Below are 8815 nucleotides of genomic sequence, written 5' to 3' on the forward strand. Positions count from 1 at the left end.
GTTTGTACATACTGACAAGTTTGGGCACTTAGTATCTGTACATGGTAACTAATTCAATACTTTACTGTACTTAAATGTATATACATGATAAATGCGTACGTAGTACTTACAGACGTAGGTACCAATAGGCATGTCCCTACAGTATCCGTATATATGGTAACTAATAATACACATCACTGTACATACTAATGAAATGTACAGTACAGACCAAAATTTTGGACACACCTTCTCATTCTATGACTATGAAAATTGTAGATTCACACTGAAGGCATCAAAACTATGAATTAACACGTGGAATTATATATGGAATTATATACATAACAAACAAGTGTGAAACAACTGAAAATATGTCATATTGTAGGTTCTTCAAAGTAGCCATCTTTTGCTTTGATTACTGCTTTGCACACTCTTGTCATTCTCTTGATGAGCTTCAAGAGGTAGTCACCTGAAATGGTCTTCCAACAGTCTTGAAGGAGTTCCCCGAGAGATGCTTAGCACTTGTTGGCCCTTTTGCCTTCTGTCTGGGGTCCAGCTCACCCTTAAACCATCTGGATTGGGTTCAGGTCCGGTGACTGTGGAGGCCAGGTCATCTGGCGCAGCACCCCATCACTCTCCTTCTTGCTCAAATAGCCCTTGATGCCTTCAGTGTGACTCTACAATTTTAATAGTCATGAAAATAAAGAAAAATCTTTGAATGAGAAAGTGTGTCCAAACTTTTGGTCTGTACTGTACATGATAAACGTGTAGCACCTATTTAAAAAAAAAAAAAAGTGATATTATGTGGTAACAAACAAGACACCCACTTGGTATATATGGTACGCTTGGAAAGTCCTAACCTTACCTAATACAAAGAGGACTGTATTTCAATTGCTTGTTTAGGACTGTTAATGCTAAACTGTTCTCCACAACTTTGCTTACAAAGTTTGAAAACCTGGTAATTCCTGTGTAATATTTATGTAAAATGGTGCACTTTATTTTACAGTCCTATTTCTATATACTTACTATCTACTTTTTGGCGTATGTACCTATTAGTTAATGTAGTATATGCTTGCTAGCATATAGGGTATTTTGCCTGCTCTGCCTATAGGAAGTGCCAACCTTTTAAGGAACAAAACCAAAACCATTTAGTAAAACATTAAAGCGTGCAGAAACCTGGAGACTTGAGTAATGGGGCTTGGATTTGTCTTAAAGGATGTCCAGGAACACACAGGAGGGCAGGAGAGACACAGAGAAGAGTCTAAGAGACTTTGATGACCAGACAATTGCTATGAAGACTGTGAAGGCTTAAAGATGACCAGAAAATTAATGTGAAGCCTTGGAGATGATGTTGTTCAGTGAAGAATGACTGTGAGGGCTCAGAAATGACTTTGGATTGACTAGAGATAACTTCAGAGACTTAAATATGTCTTTGGAGCAATGTGGAAATGAATTAGGAGTTTTGGAGATGACTTTGATGAATGACAAGTACTATGAAGGCTCAGAGATGATTTTGATGACCGAGAAGTACTATGAAAATTTGGACATGATTTATGAGACTCTGAGATAATTTAGGATTGTTTAAGAGATGATTTAGAGGTGAATTTGGATTGGACGGAGATGCCTTAGAATTGGCTTGGAGATGGTTTATAAGATTTCAAGATGACTTCGGAGACTTTAAGATGACTTTGATGACTGGATATTGGCTATGAAGACTCAGACATTACTTTGGATCAACTTGGACATGATTTAGGATTGGCTTGGAGATGAAGTAGGAGATTTAGAGATGATTTAGAAGACTCAGAGATGACTTTGAATTGGCTCAGAGATGATTTAGGATTGGCTTGGAGATGATTTAGGAGATTTAGAGATGATTTAGGAGACTTGGCAATGATATAGGATTGGCTTGGAGATGACTTAGAAGACATGGAGATGACTTTGATGACCAGAAAATTACTATGAAGTTTCATAGATCATTTTGGATTAATTTAAAGATAACTTTGGAGACTTAAAGATTACTTTGATGATCTGATGATGACTATAAAATCTCAGAGATGACTTTGGATTGACATGGAGTAAGGATAAGTGTTGAGGATGGTTTAAGGATGAGAAATGTTCCTTGATCAACATTACTGTCTAAAAACAATAAAAACCCAATCCCTACCCCTAAACCTACCCCTACCCATAATTGATTCCTATCAGAGGGAAGTGATATGTGAATAGCAAGGGTGTAGCAAGGAGGGAAATGGGGGATTAAAAGAGAAGCACTTCCTATTATTGTGTTATTGTTATCATTGGTTACTTCCAAAAAAACACGTGCAGCCATCATCACTTTGCATCAAAATGGCCTCACGTGCAAGGAAATTGCTACAAAGAATATAGCATCTGAAAGAACCATTTACTAGATTATCAAAAACTTCATGGAGAGAGGTTCAACTGCAGTGAAGAAGTCTCAGGATGTCCCAGAATGTCAGGTGTAAGTGCCAGGAGCATCTTCCTGAGGATTCAGCTACGGAATTGTGTCACCAGCAATGCAGAGCTTTCTCATGAATGGCAGCAGGTTGGTGTGAGAGCATCTAGACGCACCGTGAAGCGAAGATATTTGGACAATGGCCTGGTGTCAAGAAGAGTAGCAAAGAAGCCACTTCTCTCCAAGAACAATGTCAGACTTAAATTCTGAAAGAAGAACAAGGATTGGATAGCAGAAGACTGGTTATCTGATATCTCTTATCTCATTTCTCTGATGAACCTCCTTTCTGGCTGTTTGGGTCATTAGAAAATTGATTGTTCGGAGAAGAAAAGGTTAAAGGGTTAAAAATCTAAATTATGTCATTAATAACTCACCCTCATGTCAAACCTGTGAGACCTCAGTTTATCTTACCCTTACGAAAATTAACCATGGTTTTACTACAAATAAAACCAAAAAACCATGGTTACTATAGTTAAACCATGGTAACCACAAAATAACCACGGTTTTGCTATATTAACCATAGTTTAACCATGGTATTTGTAGTAAATCTGTGGTTGTACAAATGGTGGTCAACACGCCAAAAAACCATGGGTTACTACAGTTTTACTATAATAAAACCATGGTTATTTTTCGTAAGGGTAGGAACACAGTTTACGATATTTTAGATTAAGTACGAGAGCTCTGAGTCCCTCCTTTGAAGCTGTGTGTATGGTATACTTTCCATGTCCAGAAAGGTTAGAAAAACATCATCAAAGTAGTCCATGTGACATCAGAGGGTCAGTTAGAATTTGTCGAAGCATCAAAAATACATTTTGGTCCAAAAATAGCAAAAACTACGACTTTATTCAGCATTGTCTTCTCTTCCGGGTCTGTTGTGAGAGAGTTCAAAACAAAGCAGTTTGTGATATTTGGTTCATGAACGAATCATTGGATGTAAACAGATCTTTTTGAACCAGTTCATCGAACTGAATCGTTTGAAACGGTTCGCTTCTCCAATACGCATTATTCCACAAACTGTTGTATATACATACTGTACATTCATTCATGCATATCTATCTATCCATCTATCCATCCATCCATATATATATATATATATATATATATATATATATATGGATATACAGTTATGCCCAAAAATATGGACACCCTTGGTAATTATGATCAAAGAAGGCTGTGGAAATTAATCTGCATTTTTAATCCTTTTGATCTTTTATTTAAAAAATTTCACAAAAATCTAACATTTCATTGGATAATAAGAAGATAAGAGACCATTCCTTCATCCAGAATCACTTCAGACCCTTTTGATTCCCTGCTCCATGTTGGTGCGTCTCCTCTTCAGTTCACTCCTCTCATTTTTCGTAGGGTTCAGGTCAGAGGACTGCAATGGCTATAGCAGAAGCTTGGTTTTGAGCTCAGTGACCCATTTCTGTGTTGATTTTGAGGCTTGTGTTTAGATTATTGTACGGTTGGAAGATCCAAACATGGTCCATTATAAGATTTCTAACAGAGTCAGTCACTTTTAGATTTTTTATCTGTTGGTATTTGATAGAATCCATGATGTCATGTGTCTAAACAAGATGTCCAGGAGCTCCAGCAGAAATACAGGCCCACAACATCAAAAATACAGCAGTATATTTCAGTGTACATATGGGGCACTTTTTATCTCTGTGTTCACCAAACCCATCTTGAGTGTTTACTGCTAAAAAAAAGCTCATTTTTAGTTTCATCTGATCATAGAAACCAGTCCCATTTGAAGTTCCAGTCATGGCTGATAAATGAATATGCTTTAGTTTGTTTTTGAATGAGCTAGGATAATTTTTCTTGAAACCCTCCTAAACAACATGTGGTGATGTAGGTGCTGATTGACGATTTTTTTTAAAGGTTTTCTGACCCCAAGACTCAACTATTTTCTGCAATTCTCCAACTGTGACCCTTGGAGAGTCTTTAGCTACATAAACTCTCCTTCTCACCACACATTAAGATGATATAAACACATATCTTCTTCCAGGCAGATTCATAACATTTTCTGTTGATTGGAAATTCTTAATTATTGTCCTGATGGTGGAAATGGGAATTTTTACTGCCCTAGCTCTTCTCATATAGCCTCTTCCCCAATTTGTGAAGCTCAATTATCTTTTGCTGAACATCAGAAATATATTCTTTGGTTCTTCTCATTGTGATGGATGATTAAGTGCATTTGGGCTTTGTTTTCCCTCCTCTTTATATTTCCGTGAAACAGGAAGCAATGGCTGGATAATTTCATGTTCATAGTCACCATGGAGTACTCAAAATTGAAAATATGAATGGGAATATAATAAGATAATAAGAATTTCTAGGGGTGTCCTTAATTGTGGCCAATGTGTGTAATAGAAAATCATTTATTTCAAAATGATATTTCCCCCCATTTTAAATTCTTATTATCCAACGAAAGGCTAGATTTTTGTAATTTTTTTTTTAAATAAAAGATCAAAAGGATTAACAATGCAGATTAATTTTCACAGCCTTCTTTGATCATATTTACCAAGGGTGTCCATATTTACTGGGCATGACTGCATATATATATATATATATATATATATATATATATATATATATATATATATATATATATACAAACAAATAAAATCAACAAATAAAAAACAAATGCAATATGGATAAACAAATGATAAAGATTGGCTTATTGAATATCAGATCCATTTCTACGAAAACACTTTTTGCAAATAATATGATAACTGATCATAATATAGATGTGCTCTGCTTGACAGAAACCTGGCTAAAACCTGATGAATACAGTCCACCCCCCAAGATTATTGTTATAAACATGAGCCGCGTCTAAAAGGCAAAGGGGGAGGAGTTGCTTCAATTTATAATAACGTTTTCAGGATTTCTCAGAGGGCAGGCTTCAAGTATAACTCGTTTGAAGTAATGGTGCTTCATATAACATTATCCAGAGAAACAAATGTTAATGATAAATCCCCTGTTATGTTTGTACTGGCTACTGTATACAGGCCACCAGGGCACCATACAGACTTTATTAAAGAGTTTGGTGATTTTACATCCGAGTTAGTTCTGGCTGCAGATAAAGTCTTAATAGTTGGTGATTTTAATATCCATGCCGATAATGAAAAAGATGCATTGGGATCAGCATTTATAGACATTCTGAACTCTATTGGTGTTAGACAACACGTTTCAGGACCTACTCATTGTCGAAATCATACTCTAGATTTAATACTGTCACATGGAATTGATGTTGATAGTGTTGAAATCATTCAGCCAAGTGATGATATCTCAGATCATTATTTAGTTCTGTGTAAACTTCATATAGCCAAAATTGTAAATTCTACTTCTTGTTACAAGTATCGAAGAACCATCACTTCTACCACAAAAGACTGCTTTTTAAGTTATCTTCCTGATGTATCCAAATTCCTTAGCATATCCAAAACCTCAGAACAACTTGATGATGTAACAGAAACTATGGACTCTCTCTTTTCTAGCACTTTAAATACAGTTGCTCCTTTACGCTTAAGAAAGGTTAAGGCAAACTGTTTGACACCATGGTATAATGAGCATACTCGCACCCTAAAGAGAGCAGCCCGAAAAATGGAGCGCAGCTGGAGGAAAACAAAACTAGAGGTATTTCGTATTGCTTGGCGGGAAAGTAGCATATCCTACAGAAAAGCATTAAAAACTGCTAGATCTGATTACTTTTCTTCTCTTTTAGAAGAAAACAAACATAACCCCAGGTATTTATTCAGTACGCTGGCTAAATTAACGAAAAATAAAGCCTCAACAAGTGTTGACATTTCCCAACACCACAACAGTAATGACTTTATGAACTACTTTACTTCTAAAATCGATACTATTAGAGATAAAATTGCAACCATTCAGCCGTCAGCTACAGTATCAAAGTCAGTGCACTATAGACCCCCTGAGGAACAGTTCCACTCATTCTCTACTATAGGAGAGGAAGAATTGTATAAACTTGTTAAATCATCTAAACTTACAACATGTATGTTAGACCCTATACCATCTAAGCTCTTAAAAGAGGTGCTTCCAGAAGTCATAGGTCCTCTTCTGACTATTATTAATTCCTCACTGTCATTAGGATATGTCCCCAAAACCTTCAAACTGGCTGTTATTAAGCCTCTCATAAAAAAGCCACAACTTGACCCCAGAGAACTAGTTAATTATAGACCAATCTCGAATCTCCCTTTTTTGTCCAAGATGCTAGAAAAGGTGGTATCCTCACAATTCTATTCCTTCTTAGAGAATAATGGTATATGTGAGGATTTCCAGTCAGGATTTAGACCGTATCATAGTACTGAGACTGCTCTCCTTCGAGTTACAAATGATCTGCTCTTATCATCTGATCGTGGGTGTATCTCTCTATTAGTTTTATTGGATCTTAGTGCTGCGTTTGACACAATTGACCACAACATTTTTTTGCATAGACTTGAACACTTTGTTGGCATCAGTGGAAGTGCATTAGCATGGTTTAAATCGTACTTATATGACCGCCATCAGTTCGTAGCAGTGAATGAAGATGTATCATATCGATCACAAGTGCAGTATGGAGTACCTCAAGGCTCAGTTCTAGGGCCGCTACTCTTCACGCTTTATATGTTACCCTTGGGAGATATCATCAGGAAACATGGTGTTAGCTTTCACTGTTATGCTGATGATACGCAGCTCTATATTTCCTCGCAGCCCGGTGAAACACACAAATTTGAAAAACTAATGGAATGCATAGTCGATATAAAAAATTGGATGACGAGTAATTTCTTACTGCTAAATTCAGAAAAAACAGAGGTGTTAATCATAGGGCCTAAAAATTCTACTTGTAATAACCTAGAACACTGTCTAAGACTAGATGGTTGCTCTTTCAATTCTTCGTCATCAGTTAGGAACCTAGGTGTGCTACTTGATCGCAATCTTTCCTTAGAAAGCCACGTTTCTAGCATTTGTAAAACTGCATTTTTCCATCTCAAAAATATATCTAAATTACGGCCTATGCTATCAATGTCAAATGCAGAAATGTTAATCCATGCATTTATGACTTCAAGGTTAGACTATTGTAATGCTTTATTGGGTGGTTGTTCTGCACGCTTGGTAAACAAACTACAGCTAGTCCAAAATGCAGCAGCAAGAGTTCTTACTAGAACCAGGAAGTATGACCATATTAGCCCGGTCCTGTCCACACTGCACTGGCTCCCTATCAAACATCGTATAGATTTTAAAATATTGCTTATTACTTATAAAGCCCTGAATGGTTTAGCACCTCAGTATTTGAATGAGCTCCTTTTACATTATACTCCTCTACGTCCGCTACGTTCTCAAAACTCAGGCAATTTGATAATACATAGAATATCAAAATCAACTGCGGGCGGCAGATCCTTTTCCTATTTGGCGCCTAAACTCTGGAATGACCTACCTAACATTGTTCGGAACACTTCACATAACACCGTACTTTCTACATCATTAGAAGAATGGCATCTACGCTAATATTTGTCTGTTTCTCTCTTGTTCCGAGGTCACCGTGGCCACCAGATCCAGTCTGTGTCCAGATCAGAGGGTCACTGCAGTCACCCGGATCCAGTACGTATCCAGACCAGATGGTGGATCAGCACCTAGAAAGGACCTCTACTGCCCTGAAAGACAGCGGAGACCAGGACAACTATAGCCCAGATACAGATCCCCTGTAAAGACCTTGTCTCAGAGGAGCACCAGGACAAGACCACAGGAAACAGATGATTCTTCTGCACAATCTGACTTTGCTGCAGTCTGGAATTGAACTACTGGTTTCGTCTGGTCAGAGGAGAACTGACCCCCCAACTGAGCCTGGTTTCTCCCAAGGTTTTTTTCTCCATTCTGTCACCGATGGAGTTTCGGTTCCTTGCCGCTGTCGCCTCTGGCTTGCTTAGTTGGGGTCACTTCATCTACAGCGATATCATTGACTTGATTGCAAATAAAAACAGACACTATTTCAACTGAACAGAGATGACATAACTGAATTCAATGATGAACTGCCTTTAACTATCATTTTACATTATTGAGACACTGTTTTCCAAATGAATGTTGTTCAGTGCTTTGGCGCAATGTATTTTGTTTAAAGCACTATATAAATAAAGGTGATTGATTGATTGATATATATATATATATATATACACGTGTATATGTATATTAACAGCGGGCTCATGCTCATGAGTATTTTTCCGATGTGTAGCCTACTTTGTGAAATAATTGCCTAATATAGTATTAAGGCTTCCTTCATGCTGCAAAGATATTGCACAGTACCAAGATTACATTTAAGCCTCCTTATTTGAGTCTCCTCAGCCGTCCGTCAAGGTGATTGTCACCGCTTGTCAAAAA

At 37.2% G+C, this 8815-nt stretch overlaps 1 protein-coding gene across 1 annotated transcript in view; it reads left to right on the forward strand.

Moving 5' to 3' along the window:
* LOC128020665 (uncharacterized) overlaps positions 1-8815 on the forward strand; it is a 35754-nt gene that overhangs the window by 20113 nt on the left and 6826 nt on the right. The gene's annotated exons all lie outside the window — the stretch shown is intronic.

This window comes from Carassius gibelio, chromosome A10 (assembly GCF_023724105.1).
Source record: "Carassius gibelio isolate Cgi1373 ecotype wild population from Czech Republic chromosome A10, carGib1.2-hapl.c, whole genome shotgun sequence".
Lineage (NCBI taxonomy): Eukaryota > Metazoa > Chordata > Actinopteri > Cypriniformes > Cyprinidae > Carassius > Carassius gibelio.